The 19747-nt window shown below is 47.0% G+C and overlaps 1 long non-coding RNA gene across 1 annotated transcript in view; it reads right to left on the bottom strand.

The window, feature by feature from the left end:
* Nucleotides 1–9738: 9738 nt before the first annotated feature.
* The window catches only part of LOC149858115 (uncharacterized), a 92710-nt gene continuing 82701 nt past the window's right edge, over nucleotides 9739–19747 (bottom strand). Inside the window, exon 3 of the long non-coding RNA XR_016443829.1 lies at nucleotides 9739–9937. This is a non-coding gene — a long non-coding RNA (uncharacterized LOC149858115). The remainder of the gene's footprint in view (nucleotides 9938–19747) is intronic.

The following is a 19747-nucleotide window of genomic DNA, read 5'->3' as shown; positions in this document are numbered from 1 at the left end:
ACTCACTAAGCGAACAAACCAACTCACCAGTCAGGTTTCACCGGCAAACACCAAACAAACAGCAGAAATGGTAGAAAGAAAATTAAAATGTTAAAACAATTCTTTCTGTTTTCATTATGGAAGCTGTTACAGTAACATAGGTGAGAGTATTTTGATACATATATAAATATTAAATATATCTTGACAATGTCTCTTAATGCCTTGAGGCCAAATTCTGTCTGCACTTGCACCTGTGCAACACTGCACTTTTAATGGGAGAGCACAGATATAATGAGGGCAGATTTTGATGCTTGATGGACATTTTTTGCTCATGCACACTTCTTGAATTGTTAAACGATACTCTAATTACAGAACATATGTAGGATTTTATCCAAAGCCCACTTAAGTCAGTGGGAATCTTTTATTAATGATAAACTCATTGGTCACATTTTGGCTTTACTTACACCACTGTAAATAGGCTTAAATCTGAAAAAGGCAATGGGGTTGCACAGTTGTAAATCTGAGGGAAGAATGAAGCCTAATGTTTTCATTAAAAATATATTTTGGGAATGTGGGTAGCAGAGATTCCTAAAGAAAGGTGGCTCATCTATGTAACCTAGTTTATACAGTACACTCCATAGTTCATCTTAATGTACTTAAGTAATCTCTATCCTGGGAGATGGCATAACTTTTTAACACAGATTAATTAGGTTCTCACCATGAGGATAAACAACAGAAATTGTTTCAGGAATATAAAATTCAATCTGCTTTATCCTTGCTCATTACATAGATTATGACACATTGACTGAAAAACAGTCACATTTTATTGACAAAGCCAGTATATCTATTTTTATCTTTGGAGCTACTTGTTACATGATACAGAAAGCAAAGTACGTCATATTGTACTTTGCAGCCTGCTTTACTTGTCCCACCAGTTTACTGATTTACATTCAGTTAAATTTGACTTCTACCTTTTTGTTTATAACTTATTGATATTAATGAAGTAAATCTCAGAGGAAGGTTTATGTAATATTAAAATTTGGCACTTCTTTAGGCCATTTAATTTCTTCCAGAGAAGGACTCAACTAAAAACTGAACTGGGTCAGAATCATCCATATTTAGAAGTCTGTTTATCAGCTTGAGCTTTCTTTATTTAGGAACTGTGAAGCTAGTGCAGCTCTCAGGCTTCTTTAACTTGTAACCCTGTCCAAGTTCAGAGAGGATACCTCACCCAGGCCTCCTCCTGCCCTTGATGCTTCTTCTCAATATCCAGTCCCCATTGGGCACCCAAAGAGTAGTGGTAGATGGGGTGTACTCAACCTGGCAAGATGTGGGCAGTGGGGTACCCCAGGGCTCAGTCCTCGGGCCTGCACTCTTTAACATCTTCATCAGTGACTTGGGCAAGGGGGTGGAAAGCACGCTGTTCAGGTTTGCTGATGACACTAAGATGTGGGGCGAGGTGGAGAGAAAGGCGGCAAATAGATTTAGACTACAAAAGTGGTCAGATGAGAATAGGATGTGGTTCAATGTAAATAAATACAGGGTGCTGCACCCTGGGAGAAGGAATCCACCGCACACATACAGGCTGAGGAGTTCCCCTCTTGAAAGCACAGAGGCTGAATGGGATCTTGGAGTCATTATCGACTCCAAAATGAACATGAGCTGCCAATGCCAGACGGCAGCCAGCAAGGCCAGCCATACCTTGTCATGCATCCAAAGGTGCATCTCAAGCTGGTCCAGAGAGGTGATACTCCCTCTCTATGCATCTTTGGTGAGGCTGCAGTTGCAGTAATGCATCCAATACTGGGCACTGCACTTCAAAAGGGATGTGGCCAGCCTGGGGAGGGTTCAGAGGAGGGCCACCCGCTTGGTGAGAGGGCAGCAGGACAGGCCCTACGAGGAGAGGCTGAGAGACCTGAACCTGTTCAGCCCCAGCAAGAAGAGGCTGAGGGGAGACCCGGTGGCTGCCTACAAACTCATCAGGGGAGATAACAGCAAACAGGTAGAGCCCTTTTCTCCCCAGCACCACCTGGGGTGATGAGGAACAATGGTAATAAGCTGATGGAGAACAGGTTTAGGTTAGAGATCAGAAGGCAATATTTTACAGTTAGGGTGGCCAATATCTGGAGCCAACTTCCCAGGGAAGTGGTCCTCACCCCTACTTTGGGTAAATTCAAGAGGAGGTTGGATGATCACCTGTCTGGGGTCTTGTGAACCCAGCATTCATTCCTGCCTGTGGCAGGGGGTCAGGCTAGATGATCTGTTCAGGTCCCTCCTGACCCTAGCTACTATGAAACTATGAATGTCCCTGTATCCAGAGCTGCTACAGATGCCACAGCATACTAGCAACCGCTGGTCCATGAGGAGGTCCCCCTGGCTGCTGCTCCCCCCCATTGCTCCTGGTGGGCTCTCCAGGCACCCCTTCACTTGTCTGGGTTTCACTTTCCTGCCCTCATCCCAGGGAATGGGGCATGGCAGGCTGGCATGGCTCAGTTGCAGCCTGCACTGCTGGGGGAGCCCATGGTACAGCAAGAAAGCCTGCAGGCAAGAAGGTGAGGGGGATGATGCCTGTCTGCATGCACAGTGCAGCAGTTGGAGAAGGGGGTAGACAGCCTGTCTGCATGGTACCAGAGGAGCTTGCAGCCGGGTGGGAGGGGGCGGGAGTGGGCATGACATGCATGGCTGATGCAGTCTGCACAGCATACAGCCACTGCTGGTGCAGTCCCATGGTGTGCACCCCTGTCCACTAAGAAGTTGGACAACACTGACATAATTAAACTTGTTTCCTTATATTTGGGAATGTTTTAATTTGGTCTGAAAACCCTTTTGCTTGTGGCCTGTCTCAGATTGCTACTATAAGGCCTTTCATTGGAGTATCTCCAAGTGCTTTAAAAATATTACCTAGATCAGCATTTCTCAACCTGTGGGTCATGACCCAAAAGTGGGTTGCAAGAATATGTGAAAGGGTTGCGAACAAACTTTAAAAACTGATCAGCTGGAGGAGCTAGAGGCTGGGGCTAGCACCTGGGCTGGACCTAGCAGTGTAAAAAGCTGCCCTGATGAGCAGCTTGGGGCTACTTGGCATCAGGAGCTTCTGAGACCTGGCCAGTTGGTATCTGGGGACACTAGCCCCTTGTGTCAGCCCGACTGCTGAAGCAGCCCTGACCTAGAGTGCCCCTGAACCCTCTACCCACTGCAACAGTCAGGCAGAGGAGGCTGCTGCCTGGCTGTGACCTGCTGCCACCTGTGACAGCATCCTCCCCCTTGGACCTACAGCCCCATGGCTGCGTGCTTGCCAGACTCAGACTGGGACTGCATGGCAGCCTAGGCAGCACTGCAGCAGAGCCACCTGCACCTCTGAGCCAGCTGGCAGTGAGCTGTGGCTACACAGCTGGCTTTTATGCGGCACTGCTGTCATGTTTTCTGGTGCCCCTGCTCTGCGATCTGGGCAGCTACTGCCCAAAACAGGTGCTCATTGCAGTGGCCCTCTTTGAACTGATGGGTTACACCCAAGGGTGCTCAGGGAGCTGGCGAGCATCATAGCTTAGCCCCTGGCACGGATCTTTGAAAGCTCTTGGCGCTCTGGTGAATTGCCCAATGATTGGAAGAGGGTCAATGTCGTGCCTATCTTCAAGAAAGGGAGGAAAGTAGAACCGGCAAACTACAGGCCCATCAGCCTGACCTCTATCCTGGGGAAGGTCTTGGAGAAGATTATCAAGGAGGCCATCCTTAACAGACTAGCTGAAGGCAATATCCTGAGGGGTACCCAGCATGGGTTTGTTGCGGGTAGGTCTTATTGACCAATCTCATTTCCTTTTATGACCAGGTGACTTATCACTTGGACAAGGGGGAAGAAATCGATGTTGTATACCTCGACTTTAAAAAAGCCTTTGATCTGGTATCCCACGATCACCTCTTGTCTAAACTGGCTAACTGCAGCCTTGACGTCACCATGATCTGCTGGCTGGGGAATTGGCTCTGCAGTAGGACCCAGAAGATGGTGGTTGATGGGAGCCAATCGTCTTGGTGCGCTGTGACTGCAAGGCTCTGTCCTAGGGTCTGTACTGTTTAACATCTTCATCAACGATGTGGACATTGGTGTCAGAAGCAGACTGGCTAAGTTTGCTGATGACACCAAACTCTGGGGTGAAGCATCCACACCTGAGGACAGGAGGGTGATCCAGGCAGATCTGGACAGACTCATGAAATGGGTGGATGAGAACCTGATGGTGTTCAACTCCGAAAAATGTAAGGTTCTCCACCTTAGGAGGAAAAACCTGCACCATGCTTATAGGCTCGGCAGTGCTACGCTGGCTAGCACTACAGATGAAAGGGACTTGGGGGTCGTGGTTGACCACAAGATGAACATGAGCCTTCAGTGTGATGCTGCAGCTAGTAAAGTGAGCAAAACGCTGGCTTGCATCCATAGATGCTTCTCAAGCAGATCCCGGGACGTCATTCTCCTGCAGTACTCAGCCTTGGTGAGGCCGCAGCTGGAGTACTGCATCCAGTTTTGGGCTCCACAATTCAAAAAGGATGTGGAGAAGCTTGAGAGCGTGCAGAGAAGAGCCACGCGCATGATCAGAGGTCAGGAAAACAGACCTTATGATGAGAGGCTGAGAGCAATGGGGCTACTCAGCCTGGAAAAGCGCAGGCTCAGGGGTGTTCTGGTGGACACCTACAAGTTTATCGGGGTGCTCATCAGGATCTCAGGGAACGTCTGTTCACCAGAGCCCCCCAAGGGATGACAAGATCGAACGGTCACAAACTCTATTGTGACTGATTCAGGCTGGACATAAGAAAGAACTTCTTCACTGTCTGAGCCCCCAAGGTTTGGAATAGACTGCCGCCGGAGGCAGTTCAAGCACCCACTTTGAACGCCTTCAGGACACATTTGGATGCTTATCTTGCTGGGATCCTATGATCCCTGCTGACTTCCTGCCCCTAGGGCAGGGGGCTGGACTCGATGATCCTCCAGGGTCCCTTTCAGCCCAAATGTCTATGAAATCTATGAAACTGTCAAAGCGTGTCCTCCTGACCCCAAATGGCCAGAAGGTCAGCCACCTCATCTGCCTACCAGCTGGGTCCCTGGTGCTGGCCTTGCGCAGGCTCCTCTGCCTGGATCTCGCCACTTGCCTCACCAGCAGGGATCCTGGTGTTCCCTCTTTAAAAATTGTAAATTAGCTGATTAAAACCCCCAAATTCTCTCATTAAAAATTTAAAGCAGTTTGGAAGCCTATCAGTGCCTCTATCATCATAATAAAATTAATTCTAAATATCTATACACTTTGGTGTTTGCTTTTGTTTTTTTTTATCAAAAAAAAATCAGAGCTGCCCATCCACCAGGATGTGGGGCATTGAGCAGCACTGGGATGCCAGTGCCCCTCACTCCTGACCTGCAACCCCTGCCTGCCCCCACTAGTTTCCTCCTGGCAGGAGCTCCATCCCAGCACCAGCAGATGAGTCCTGATGCAGCTGTTTCACCTGCTGCTTTGTGGCTCTGAGTAGTGCCAGCCCTTGCTGTTCTGCTCCCTGTGCTTGTACCAATAATCCCTATCCCTGTCATGGGAAGTCCTTGACTGGGGTTCAGGGACCAGGCTGGGCAAGCCCCTTCCTTTGCAGGCCTGCCTTCTCCTACACAGGCTGCTCTGTGGGGTCAGAGGGCTCCAAGCCCTGCTCTGGCAGCCTCTCCTACCCAGAGCACTCCCCCATCCCTGACTCCCATCTCTCTCTCTCTCACATATCCACTGTGCTACCTCCACCTCTCTCCTCAGCTCATTACACCCCCCAAGTGGTTCCAGGACCAGGAGCCCCCCAGGCTGGGGCCACATGTCCCAGCTCTGGTGTGGGCACAGGGCAGGGCTGCAGTGTGGTAGTTGCCCCTGCAGTTATAGTTCCTGCCAGTAGGTCCCATTCCATCTGGCGGCTGGGCACACAAGGTGTGGGATTTGTGGGGGGAAGAAGTGTAGGGGGGTGGGTGTGGGGTTTGGGGGAGGCTTTAGGGATAGGTATAGGGTTGGGGGGGGTTTATGGGTGGATGGTGGGTGAGGGTGGAGGGTTGTGGGGGTAGTTTTTGGGTATGGGGTTTGTAGGTGGATTGTAAGGAGATTTATGGGTGAGGGGAGAGCATGTGGGGTGGGGGACACTGTGTGGGATAGGAGAGCCCCCCCCATGGTGCACAGTCCCCAGTGGCAGAAGCAGCCAGCAGTTCGTCATTGGGGCATTCATGGCCCATTGCTGGCAGAGCCCCTCAGCAGCATGCAGCAGCAGCTGAGGCCTGAGGGCTCCATGTAGCACATAAAGATGGTCCAGCCTGCTGGCACAAGCCTTCAAACAAGGCTAGACCAGTTCCTGCTGCCACCTGGAGCTCCCGGCACTGCAGGTAAGAACGTGCACCATTGGGCTGGGCCAGCTCCTGCCTCCATGGATCTGGCCCAGCCCAGTGGTGCATGGGGCACACGGAGGCAGGACCCGGCCTGGTCCTGTGTGAAGGTGTGTGCCAGTGGGCCAGGGTGGCTCTGTGTGCCACATGGAGGCCCTGGGTCTCAGGCAGCACCACACAGTGCTAGGGGCCTCTGCCAGCAGTGGGCCATGAGCGCCTCAACAGCCTACTGTTGGCAGCTGCTGCTGTTGCTGCTGTGGGGGAGGGGAGCTATGCTCTGTATGTGGAGAGCAAGTGGGGGATCCTCCCTATTCCCACACAGACCCCCACACTCCCCCCACCCACAGAGTCCCTCCTCCTCCACATCCCTGCTTACCTGGGACAGAGCCTGGGTCCAAGACATTGCTGCCATGGTTCTGGTTGCCATGCCCTGCTTCTATTCCTTCCAGCATGCTGAGGCAGCGTGCTGGAGCAGTAGGGACACATGGCAGGCATGGAGATGCTCTGACCAGGTGCTACAGCATCTCTCTGGAGGACCCAGCCTCCAGTTGCTTCAGGGCATACTCCAAGAGCACACCCTGAGCTACTTTTTTCTGGCATGTCTTTTTTGATACCAGGATTTCCCAGTATCAAACTTATAGAGTCCGTGTTGCAAATACGGCATCTCAAACTGTTTTGAGACGCTACAACAGGCAAGTGTTCACTTGTCTGGACATGGCCTTAAGTGCTACACAGCAGGTCAAAGGCAGATTAAAGCATAATCTTCTGCTCAAAACAACAGTCAACAAACCACCAGAATGGTTACTTGGCAGGTGGTTTCAAGATACATATCTGGGACTTGTTTTGCTTAGGATGGGGAAGACTAGGAGAGCTATGCAACTTTCTCACTCTCCCTGTGGAGGTGTGAGCATATAACTGAATATATCATCAAGCACTTTGCAAAGGTAGTTGTTACAAAGTAAAAAAAATGCATTTATTCAAGAAAAAAATTGTGGAAATTAGGGAATGTTCAAAGCTCAGGGATCCCTAATCAAATAGTCTCAGATTCTTTGAGTCACCTTGTACGGAGTGAAACTCTTGGCATACGTCCTGCTCAGGTATATGGTATGAGAAAACTTAGACTTAAAATTATTGCACTTTACACATCCAAAAGGAAGGGAAAATGGTATAATTTCCTGGTTTTAAATCTTCTTAGGAGTCCTTAGCTTAGAATAGGCGTTCTACATGCAGCTGTTTTCATCAATACTGTACTGCTCCAAGCATTTCAAATATTCAGTCTCTTACAACAGTAAGGAAGCTTTTGTCACATATATAAGCATGTCCCCTAACTCTGAGATATGAAATGAGGAGGCACTGGATGAACAAATGTATTGCATCTTTTTGTGCATCTTCTGAAACAAGAAATGGGGTTAAGAAAGAGCTGGGAGTTGCGGAAGGGGATTGATTACAGCTAGACAAGCCAGCAAGTGTGAGAGCAGAATCAAACCGAAATCAGAAGTGAAATGGTCATCTTGGAAACTCATGGCTAAATGGAATGGACTAACCACATTTGAAATCGAGATTCCATCAAGTGATATCAACACACAGCATCATCACCACCACAACGCTTTGGCTTATAGAATTCCTGCTTTATGAATATTTCCTGTATTATAGGGAAGATAATGGCAGGAAAATCTAACATCAGTATGGCATTTGATGTAGATATATTCATTTTTATACATGTCTTGTAATCTAATTTATTTTCATAGAGTTAAAAACTTGTATGTGCAAGCAACCATACCCTAAGAAACCAAATGACCACTTTTAAAACTCTATTTCAGTGCTTAGAGATCACAGTGATTGGTGTTGGACATTTAGGTCAGTATATAGAGGGAGGTAATGCTTATTTTCTAATAGTCGTCCAAGATAACATGGTTTACAATCAAGCTGCTGGCAGTGTTTTTAGGGAGGTTTTTTTTTTAAAGGAAGCTCCATAATATTTATACCACTTGAGCACTGGAGCAAGGTAAATAGAAAATTAAAGTGATTTTCAATGACAGCCACTATTCCCTTACATTTCCTTGGCTATTTAAGGAGATAAGCCATTAAGAGTATCTTTGTCTCATTAAATATAGACACTATTTGTGCTGTCTGGCAAATTAATGTGCCACCTGCCTCACTTTAATGAGAAACCCTGGCTAGATTTTGAGTTTGTCCTAAGACCCTGCACCAAAAGAAAATATTTGTTCTGAATATCTCATATGGCTGCAGTACAATGAGATACCATTTTAAGTAAAGCCAGGTCTTTTGCATGGTCGTGCAGTATTTTAAGCTGCCATCACACCAGTGATTCTGAAATACATTTGTATAAAGCAAACTATGAAGTCAGTGGCAAATTTTCATTAACTTCATTGGGAGTAGGAACCAGCCCTTTTTTTAATGTAGTCAATAGAGCAAACTGAAAAGTGTGCAGAAAATGTAACTGATAAGTGCTGCTGCAGATACACAGCCTCATCTCTAGGGCTGCAGTTTTATCAGATATCTTGGCTAAATGTCAAACAATACCATCAGCTATTTGAAGATAAATATTAGCCAGAGACTGTCTGAAATAATTTCCCCAAGCACCATTCAATTAACCTACTTGGCTAAAAGGTGATACAAAAGTCAATATTTTGTAACAGATGCCTGTGCTTCAGTTGAAACTAATCAATAGACATCCAAGCAATTTCAAATTAAAGGCCGATATAGACAAAGTTAAAGAGAACTATCAAGCAGTTTAGGCACCAAATGTGTTCTAACTGAAAATAGCCCTGTTATTTGATTCAAGCTATTCCCTGGGTTAAATTTTCAATATATCACTGTTTTTATTAAATTCACCCTCCTTCTGCTGAAATAAAAACAAAAGCCAGTTTAGAACCCCCCAAACCTTGCATGAAGGCTCCCTGCTAGTTCTACAAGAGCTATTAACTGCATCCGTGTATTTGCATTCTTCTTAGTTTAGCAGATTTGGGATATAAAACTAGATATCGTGGGGCCTTCTGTTTGTGGCACAGGTAGGCTAATAAGCACAAAGAAGGCTAAATGGCACTCAGCAGTGTTAATTAGTCCATGCAAACTGCTGTAGGGACATGGCCACGTAACCTGTAATTTTGGGAGCAACCCATCCACACCATAATGTAATTTAGGGTGCCACTACTGGGCATGGTACATGCGGGTACTATGGAGACGTAGCATACGTCTCTTGAAAATAAGTCTTAACATCTCAGCCATTTAGGCCAATTTTGCCACTGAGCCTATGTTATTCTTGATTTGTAAATGACTTATGAGACTTGAGCGTCAAACAAGGCAAGAATAAACAGAAATATCAGTAAACACCAATGTCTGTGATGTAAGAAACAGTTTCTTGTTTACTAAAAAAAATCCTGTTTATAGAATGAGATGTCAGTACAGACAAAGAGGTCATACAAATAGCTGTGTTGGTATATCCCCCACTTATACTTTACCAAAGCAGGAGATAGGACTTATGAGAGTGCTTCCGTTGAACTGCCTTGGCTTCATGTAGCCATCTTCACATCTCCGGCTAGCTATTCTTTTTCCCTGCAAGAAGAGATCAGAAGCTTACAGAAGGATCATTGCCTGCAGCTGTATGAGTTTCTTGTGTTACCCAGCCTAGAAAGCTCAAAAGGAAAGACTTCACTTTCTGCTAAACAAGTGACCCAACATGGGGAATTAGTGATTTCTTTGAACACAGACTCCTGGTGATGACAGGACTTTGTAGCCTGTCTATAACTGCCTACATCTTTCTTCTCCTTCTGAGATTGGTAAATCTGCCTCAGATTACCAATCCCAAATTGGCTATACTCCTTAAATTCCTGAATGTGTGTGCTATTTTGGATAATGAATGGTTGCTTTGATGGAGACAGGCCAGCTATCTGTCCTTTTTCCCTCTGAGTCCTAAACCAGCTCAAATGTTAAAGATAGGAGATGGTCCAGCCCCTGTCAATATCATAATTTTTAGAACTATGGACACAATTCAGTCTCATCAAGTGATGTTTGGCCCCAAAGTTGACAGGTGGGACTGAGTGACAGCAAACCCAGGCATAACCCTACTTCCCCTTTTCTCTTCTGTCAAAGGAAACCTTGGAGGGTTTTCCAACCCAAGACAATTTTTGGACAAGGGCAGAGTTCAAATAATAGTGAAAAAAAATTGGTTGTCAGTAATTAGTTTGCATATTATCAGTAAAGAAAACGATTGGGTTGGCAACTCTGCTTGACTGCAGCAATGGTTTATACTCTACAGCTCCCACCCCAGTGGCCTCCAACTCACTGCCCACACCTTTGTACCACCTCCACCCCACACCATACTGACCTCAACCCACCCCTCAGGCTTACTCCCCCCCTGCCACTGTCTGCTTACCTGCCACCCAGCAGTGTTACAGGCCTTTGGGAGGCAGCACCAGGAGCACTGCTAATACCAGCATATAGCTGGGGGTTAGGGAAGGAGTTATGGAGAGTCCCATGGGCCACAAGTACCTGGGAAGAGCTCCCTCCAGGGTACTAGTCTTCCTCATGGACATAAGGGGAGCATCCAGATGAGCGTGCATGTGCCTGTTGTGGCATCTCAAAACAGTTTGAGATGCCGCAAGAGGCACGCTAAAAATGAAAAAAATGTTCCCCACACTGAATATTTGTAGTGTGGACTCAAAATTTGATACTGGGAAATCTTGGTATTAAAAAAAAATACACAGTGGAAAAAAAGCAGCACAGGGCACATTCCTGGAGCATGCTTTGAAACAACCGGAGGCTGATTCCTCCAGAAAGAGGCTGGGACTGGGAATCCAGCCAGAGTGTCTTTATGGCTGCCCCATAGCCCTGCTGCATCAGCATGCTGGGGCAAAAAGGAGTGGGGCAAGGCAGCAGTGGTGACCCGGACACAGGCGCTGTCACAGGTAATTAGGGATGTGGGGGTGGAGGGGGACTGTGTGGTTTCTGGGGGAAGAGTTGTGGGTGTGGGGTGTGTAGGTGTGTGTGTGAGGGGCATGTGGGGTATGGGGGAGTGGCAGGGGTGTGGGGGGTACCACATGACCACCACCCCATCTAACTCCTGTGGTGCACAGCCCCCAGCAATGGTAGCAGCAGCCAGCTGGGCTGCCGGGGCCATGGTCCAGCACAGGCACAGCCCAGTAGGCAGCACAGCACTGCCTGACCTGGGATCTGCACATGGTGAACATTGCCAGCCTGACCTGGCCCAGCCTGTGCTGCCCCACTAGCACGCACCTTTGGACAGAAGTCGTGGCTGGTGGCAGGAGCCATACTGATCTTGTCCAAAGGTATGCACTGGCAGGGCAGGGCAGGGCAGGCCGGGCCAGGCCAGATTGGGCTGCCTCTGTTTTCCATGTACAGACCAGGCCTGGGTCAAGTGGTGCTACACCACCCCAGGGCTGTGCCTGCAGCAGGCTCTGGCCCTGATGGCCCAGCTGGCTGCTGCTGCCAGCACCAGTGGCTGTGTGCTGCTGGAGGGGGGCAGCAGGTGTATGGAAGCCCTCTTCAAACCCTCCCCACAAACCCCACACCCACAACAGCCCCCACAAGCCATACACAAGGGGCAGGCAAAATACAGCCCTCGGGCTGGATCCAGCCCGCCAAGCACTTTCATCTGGTTCGCTGGGTCCCCCAACAAATTGTGCCCTGCTCAGCCTTTCTTCCCATGAGGGTGGGAGTGAGGCACCTATATGTACATGCAGCCCCAAAAATGAATCCTATTGCCTGCCTCCCACCCTCGTGGGTGGAAAGGCCAGTCTGGCCAGCCTTCAGCTTCTGTGTGGGGTTGCTGCTGTGATCCCCAGGGACCTGCTCCACTTACCTAGTATCCTGCTTACTCCAGGAAGCAGGTAGGGAAGCAGCAGGGGTGAGGCTGCAGCTGGGCAGGAACATGGAGCGTAGGGCTGGGGCTGGTGGCAATGCAGAGCCTGCACCCAGGGGGACATGGCATAGCGTGGAACTGGGGTGGGCAGCATGTGGGTGTGGGGGAGATGTGGGGACCGCACCACACTCTCCCCATGGGCTGCAACCAGGCAGCAGCAGGGATGCTCAGGGTGCAGGTGCCTGGCAGTGTGGCTCTGGCCAGTGCTGCACATCGCAGCATGGGATGCAGCCTCTGCCAGATCCCCTGTATAACCGGCACTCCACACCACTCACGTGCAGCCCCCGCACTTGCACAACAGGGAAGGAAGCCCCATGTACTGGAGACAGCTGCCTTCCCTGCCAGGGCTGCGCAGCACCGAGGAGAAGCCTCAGGTACTGGAGCTGGCTGCCTTCCCTGCATGAGGCTTCTCTCCAGTGCTGTGCAGCCCCGGAACAGAAAGCAGTTGGCTCCAGCACATGGGGCTTCCCTCCCTGCTGTGCAAGTGCAGGGGGTGCTGGTGATACAGGCAGCCAAGTGGAGGCTGCACCCCTCGTTGTGATGTGCAGCGCTGGCCAGAGCCATGCCCTGCCAGGCAGCTGTGCACTAAGTGCCCTGACTACTGCTGCACCATAGGGGGGATGCAGGGGGGGTCCCCACACACCCCCAATTTCCTTCACACCCCCACCCTGCTTCCACAACCCCCCACATATACACAACCTCCCAACATACCCTATGGTCCCCCACATACAGCCACATCCCCTCACAACTCCCCCCACATCCTATGACATACACCCCCCCCACAATATACACAACTAAGAATTTATTTTTGAGCTATTTTGTAATCACCTTCATATACACTATGCACACAAATCATGACAAAAATATTTTTTGTAATAAAATTAAAATATGTTATAATGAGTGTTTGACTTTTAGTGTATGATTTGTTTCTTTTCTGGTTTGGGCAACCCATCCTCACAAAAGGAGTATTTCTGGGAGGCAAGGGGAAGGACTTCCAGTGGCAAAGGTCAGGGGTTAGGGGTGGGATGTCTGGTCCCAAGATGGTAACAAGGGGGCAGGACAACTGTTAAGGCTTGGGACTACCCATGAAGCCCTCAACAGCTCACCAAAACTCATTAAGTGGCCCTCCATCTGAAATAATTGCCATACGCCCACCCACAAACCCCACACCCTACATCCCCCTCACCCTCCTGCACATCCCCACACCCCCATCCCCTTATCCCTCCCACATACCCCACATACCCCAATACTCACCCCCCCACACATACACACACCCAAGAACCCCACACCCAGCCCACAACACCCCTTCCCACCCCCTTCCTGCAAACCTCACATCCCCCCCACATCTCATACCCTGCATGCCCAGCTGCCAGACAGGATGGGACCTGCTGGTGGAAGCTATGGCTGCAGGAGCAACTATGTCCATATCCTGGTTAACGAAGGGGTTAGGGGGAGCTTTGATTTTTCTATGATAAAAAAACCAAAAGAAAACACCAAAACATACAGATATTTAGAATTTATTTTATTATGATGACAGAAGCACTGGTAGGCTTCCAAACTGCTTTAAAATTGTAAATATATAAATATTTCCCAACTGATCTCTCTTTCTCTGTCTAGTATATATAGTGGTGTTTCACTTTAATTGTGGAAGAACACAAATTTTTGGTTTTTTAAAGAGTGAATTTGGGATTTTTTTCATCAGAGAATTTGCAATTTTTAAACAGGGAACACCAGGATTCCTGCTAGTGAGGCAAGTGGCAGGACCCAATCAGAGGAGCCCACCCAGGGCTGGCACTGGGGACCCAGCTGGACACAAGATGAGGTGGCTGGCCTCCTGTTTTGACTGTTCAAAGTGGGCCACCACAATGAGCACATCTTCCAGGTGATAGCTGTCCAGATGGCAGGGTGGAAGCACATTTGCTGCACAAGGCCAATGGTGCAGCCACAGCCGATTGGCAGCTAGCCCAGAGATGCAGACAGTTCTGCTGTAGTGCACATGCCACAGCTCAGGTAACCGTGCAGTCCCCATCCATGTCTGGCAGGTGTGCAGACATGGGGCTGCAGGTCCAAGGGGGCGGATGCTGAGACAGGTGGCAACAGGTCATAGCCAGGCAGCAGCCCCCACTGCCAGACTGCTGCAGTGAGTAGAAGGTGCAGGGGCCACTCTAGGTAAGGGCTGCTGCAGCAGTCTAGCTGGTACAAGTGGCGAGTGTCCCCAGATACCAACTGGCCAGGCCTCAGCAGCTCCTAAGAGGAAGTAGCCCTGAGCTGCTCACCAGGGCAATTTTTTATACTGCTGGGGCCAGCACAGGTGACCTTCAGCTCCCCCTGGATGCAGATCAGGGGGGAGTGGAGCAGAATCAATTGGCCCCACACCAAGGTGCACGTTCGGGTATGTGTGCTGAGGCACAAATATCCGATACAAATTTGTGCCATTTCTATTTGAGCTCCTGCAAGCACACATTCCTGCATGTGTGGATGTGCCCAAGGTGGCACTGCTGTACTCAGTCTGTGCTTCAACACTGCCTCTAGCTTCTTTTCTACCACAGAGCTTTAATCATCTCCAGTTGCTTTGTGTTTTTATGGACAGAACAATTTTTTTAAAATGGATTTTATACACAAGCATTTTTAGTCTGGTTATTTATGGAATGTCCATAAATTTACAGACAACCCTAGACTTTGACAAACTTAATAGACTCTGATAAAACTAACAGTAATTTCAGAGGACTCTCCTGGCGTCCTTTAAATGTAGTCTTGCTTAACAACAAAGAATGCACAAGAATTCTGTGATTTCCGATTGACGTTCTTGAGGCTTTACAAGCCTTCTTCAATGACTTCCTAGGGAAACCCCCATCTTTACTGACAGCCAGGGGACCCTTGCAGGCACACAGGCACACTCCTGCTGCACTTAGCTGATGTCCATGAGAATTTGAACTTGCTGCTGAACTTGGCTGCTACTGACTTCCATGGGCCTGACACCCACAAAACCACCACTGTCATCAGTGAAGCTTCTGACTGACTTCCACAGGCCAAGATAATCAGATGAGTATTCTTCCTGTGTGCTTTTCCTTCTGCTCTTTTATTAGGTCAAGACCTTTTTATATTCAGTAAATACTTTTGTGTAGGAAGTGATTATTACTTTCTGTTAATTTTACAAACTCTTTTGTCAAGGGCTGATGATCCAGGGAAGTCCTAAAATTGGGTCACTGTATATAGTCTTCCATCAGTCTATGTAGAGATTATATAGCTACCATCCTGCCCCTGGAGCCACTGCTGACATAAACTCTATCCACTTGCTCCAGCTAGGACGCACAAAGACCAGCAATTAGGCAGAACAGAAGGCTCAGAACTATGCCAAAGGGCTCATGGTGAATCTCAGAGTGAAACTGCTATCAGGCTGTCTCAAGACTGAGCATGGGTCTGAGATAAAGTGCAGCGCTGGGATGAGCACTGAGGTCTCCTCCAAGTAACCTACTTCACCTAATGGCTGGTGTCTGGTATGCCCAGCAAAAGCAAATAGGCAGGGTTCATTTTGTCAGTAGTGGGGGTTGAGAGAGAAACTAGACAGATAGCCCTAGGCTGCCTGATTTATTTACCTGTTGAAAAGCTGTAATTTCTGGAATGTGACTCCATGCAATGTATAGTATGTGAATCTTTCTGTCACAGATTTCATGATCTTATTAAGAACTATTAGAATGGATTCTCTTTCCCACTAAAGACTATGAATAACAAAATTTCTGTTGTTCCAGTGAAAATACTGGTTCACCAATGATTACAGCACCTGATTTATTACTTCCTGGATTGTATTACTCTGTTAATGAAGAATACATTGAAAAAACACAGTAGCTAGTAACTAAGGCAAATAGATAAAGCTGATTTACAAGAACATTCTTGATTTTTATCATGCGTCAGCCAGCCAAAAAAGCCAATTTTCAAAAAACAAAGCTTGGAGAACTGCAAAACTTGGGTTTTGGCATTACTTGAAAGTTTATATTGACTAAAGGAATGTGAGTGTCCTTTTTAATCTAACACTCCATGATCCCTTTTTCTCCTGATAACAGACTTAAAAGTGTGGAGATTCTTTTCAGAGTTGTAAAATAGACTGAGGCAGAAACATGAGCAGATCCTTATATGGAAAATATTATTTGATTTACATTTCCTGGTGACTAAGAATGGATGCAAATAGACTGAGACACATCACTTGCCTCCTAACCCTAAAATCATAATCAAGCAAATTACTAGTAATGGGTTGTCCAGCCTTTCATATCTAGACCTCCAGTTGAACCCAGCCAGTTCCGAACACCATTCAATTCCTTATTTGAAATTTGTTTCCAGTTCCTAAGAATAAAGTGCCCCTGTCAGTGGGAGTTTTGTCATTGGTGTACCAGTTAAGGCTAAATGAGTAAAACACTATTCATCTCAGCTGCCAAATTACTTCAGGGATCTGAAGCAGAAAATGCAAGCTAAGTGGCCATCTTCTGTACCTAGGTTTTACACAATGTATAAGAATCTGTGGATTATCTCCAAATTCCCCTCTTGTGATGCTATATTTAAATTTCAACAGATTAACGTATAAGTGTTCAAGAACTGGTTCCCTGAGGAAGAGTATCGAATAAACTGGTAGAAGTGCCATTCAGACAGCCAAGAATAAACTCACATGCCACTGTTCTGTTGATTTATTCCAGAGCTATGCACCTGGGCTCTACAGCTGTCAAACATACTCCATCTGGAGTAACAGCTGTTTGCTCAATAGTTGTCATATTGTCTGACACAAACAATCAACTGCTAAATTTGTATTCGGACATTCTGTACTTAGTTTGAAATAATGGAAATGTCATATTTTCCTCCTGTCCTGGGGTTTGGAATATTTTTTCTCACTGTTCATAAGGTTTCTGAATTGGAAAATTGTTGTACTCCCTTAAGCCCAAATTTTCAAAAAGTAGTTACTGATTTTGGGACCCAACAAATTTTAGGGTGAGCAATTTTTTCCATTTAGGAAGATATTTTCAGATGTACCATAACTTGAGTTGAAGTTGTGGGTGTTCAGCATCTATGGAAAGGTCAAATTCAGTGTGTTTCAATGCAAATGAGCACAATGAAATGTAAGTAAGAAGAGGAAGAGGTATGTAGACCCTATCTTTAAAGATAAGAGTCACAAGGTTGTATTTAGATGTCAGGGAAATGACATGGCCGGATCAGTGGGCCAGGAAGATAAGATCAGTAGTTGCGTTTGTCTGAATTAGAAGGCAGGCTACATATGTATCAAGGAGGGCATAGAGGAGTAGGTTAGAGTAGTTAGAGCAGGAAATGGTGAGTCTCTGGATAAGAGACTTAGCTGTGGAGACAAATACAAGGACAGATTTAAATGGAAACATTGTGTGCATCTACACATTGCCCTATGGTGACACTGTTACTGCAACATGCTTTAGTATTTCCTTTTGGATTTGGCCTTTATCAGGGACAGTGATTTGATTTGTTGATTTGGATCACTGTCCCCAATTCAATTTGGCTGAATCCAGATCTGAGGATTTGATGCTGATTCAGAGAATCAGCAATTCGGCCACAGACATAGCTTTAAATGATTTTTCTACATACCTTGAGGTACCAGGTACAGCTTGTGAATGCTGCAATGCTGGGGTGGATGGAGTGTCCAACAGGATCATGTAGGGCCTTCCTGCGTGTTTGGCAGCGAACCTGGAAGTGGACCGGAAGTACTGCACCCACCTGGCTCAGTGATTGGCTTTGGGGGGACCCCATGTGCCTCCCCAGACCCAGGAGGCACCAGTCGCTGAGCCAAGGGGTGCAGGGCATCCCTCCAGCGCACTCCCCGGCAGACCCAGAAGTAGACCGGAAGTGCTTCTAGTCCACTTCCTGGTCTGGTGCCGAGTGTGCTGGGGAGCCCCTTGTGCTCCTATGGGACGCGCCATCTGCCCCAGCATCACAGCATTCACGAGCTGCCTGGTACCTTGAGGTATGTAGAAAACACATTTAAAGCTGTGTCTATATCTGAATTGCCAAATCTTTCCGAATCTCTCCAAATCGATTCAGAGGGTTCTGATTTGATTCATAGTTTCATAGTTTCATAGTAGCTAGAGTCGGAAGGGACCTAGGTAGATCATCTAGTCCGACCCCCTGCCTTGGCAGGAAATAGCACCGGGGTCAGATGACCCCGGCAAGGTGCTCATCTAACTTCCTTTTAAAAATCCCCAGGCTAGGAGCCTCCACCCATCAAATGTGCACACCCACAATGATTTCTGATTCCCAGGAGCATAGTTGATTCATTTATTTTTCTAAGTCCTAAAATATAAACAGACACAAAAACACCGGAAAAAGTTCTGAATGGTCTTCTTTTGGACAACATCCCAACAATGTGGATCTCCACAATGGCTGTGCAAAGGAAGAAGTTTGCAGAATGATAATTCTTCCCTTGAAGAAGGATCAGATATTCACTGGTATCCCAATTTGAAAAAAAAAGAGTATGAGGCATAATGGGTGTCAGAAGTAACTAAGGAGCAGGCACCAATGATGCTGTCATTTAATTGAAGAAAGTTGCTCTGTTTACCTAGACTGGCCAATGCCAATACTTACAATTTGTTGAGTAACAGTTTTTGTGAAAAAAGAATCTAGGAAATTGATATCCTTGGAATTAGCCACTGTTTTCTCTCTCACCAACAGGTGGCACATAAGCAACATGCTTGAGTTGGCATTCCCCCACTAAATACCGTAGAGATGATAGCATTGTTTATTTCCATACCCCAGTCCTGATTTCTGACTAAGGTTAGACATGGGCTAAACATTCGTAGACTCTCAAACAGTATATGGTTTGTGACGGAGGTCAAACATCACTGTAACACTTAGTCATCGTCTGTCAGAGTAAAGTCTAAAGGGTGAAATTTGGTGCAATATATTTACTTTATACACACAGAGGAACTCTATTTTTCATGCTGAAAAATATTTTTCATGAATGAAAAATAAGAAACATGTTTGCAAATGTTCACTTAAGACCTTGTGTCGGTGGGAGGGTTCAGCCACGATAGGTGAAAATATGGCTTGCAGTACAATTTTTTGGCACGAAAAATTATTACATTTAAATTGAAATGGAACAATAAGTTTGGTTGTATGGCTACCAGATGCACCATTTCTGTCCTAGACTTACCAATGGGTGAGCATCAAGACACTTAAAAACTGGATGCTGCTTGAATGAACCTCTCTAAGCTTTCATGCCTCTCCAAAGCTTGTGCAGAATTCTGGGCCTGGGAAACTGGGCTGACTAAGGGCTAAAAGTCTGTTGCAAAAATTTTGACACCAAACTTTGAGAAAGCATTTCTATCATAACTACACTGACATTTACAATATTAACCAGTGCTTTATCCAGCCACACAGCTTCTGCAGCTTCTCCTTACAAGCAGGACATCCTATAGTCTCAAAAAGAAGAAGAATCATGAAGTCCATTAGGGATTCTGCTATTGACAATCTGTTTTTAC

This window comes from Crocodylus siamensis, chromosome 8, assembly GCF_052110815.1.
Source record: "Crocodylus siamensis isolate JL-2025a chromosome 8, ASM5211081v1, whole genome shotgun sequence".
In the NCBI taxonomy this organism is placed as follows: Eukaryota; Metazoa; Chordata; order Crocodylia; family Crocodylidae; genus Crocodylus; species Crocodylus siamensis.
The sequence above is the reverse complement of the archived record's forward strand: the minus strand, read 5'-3'. Positions and strand labels throughout refer to the sequence as shown.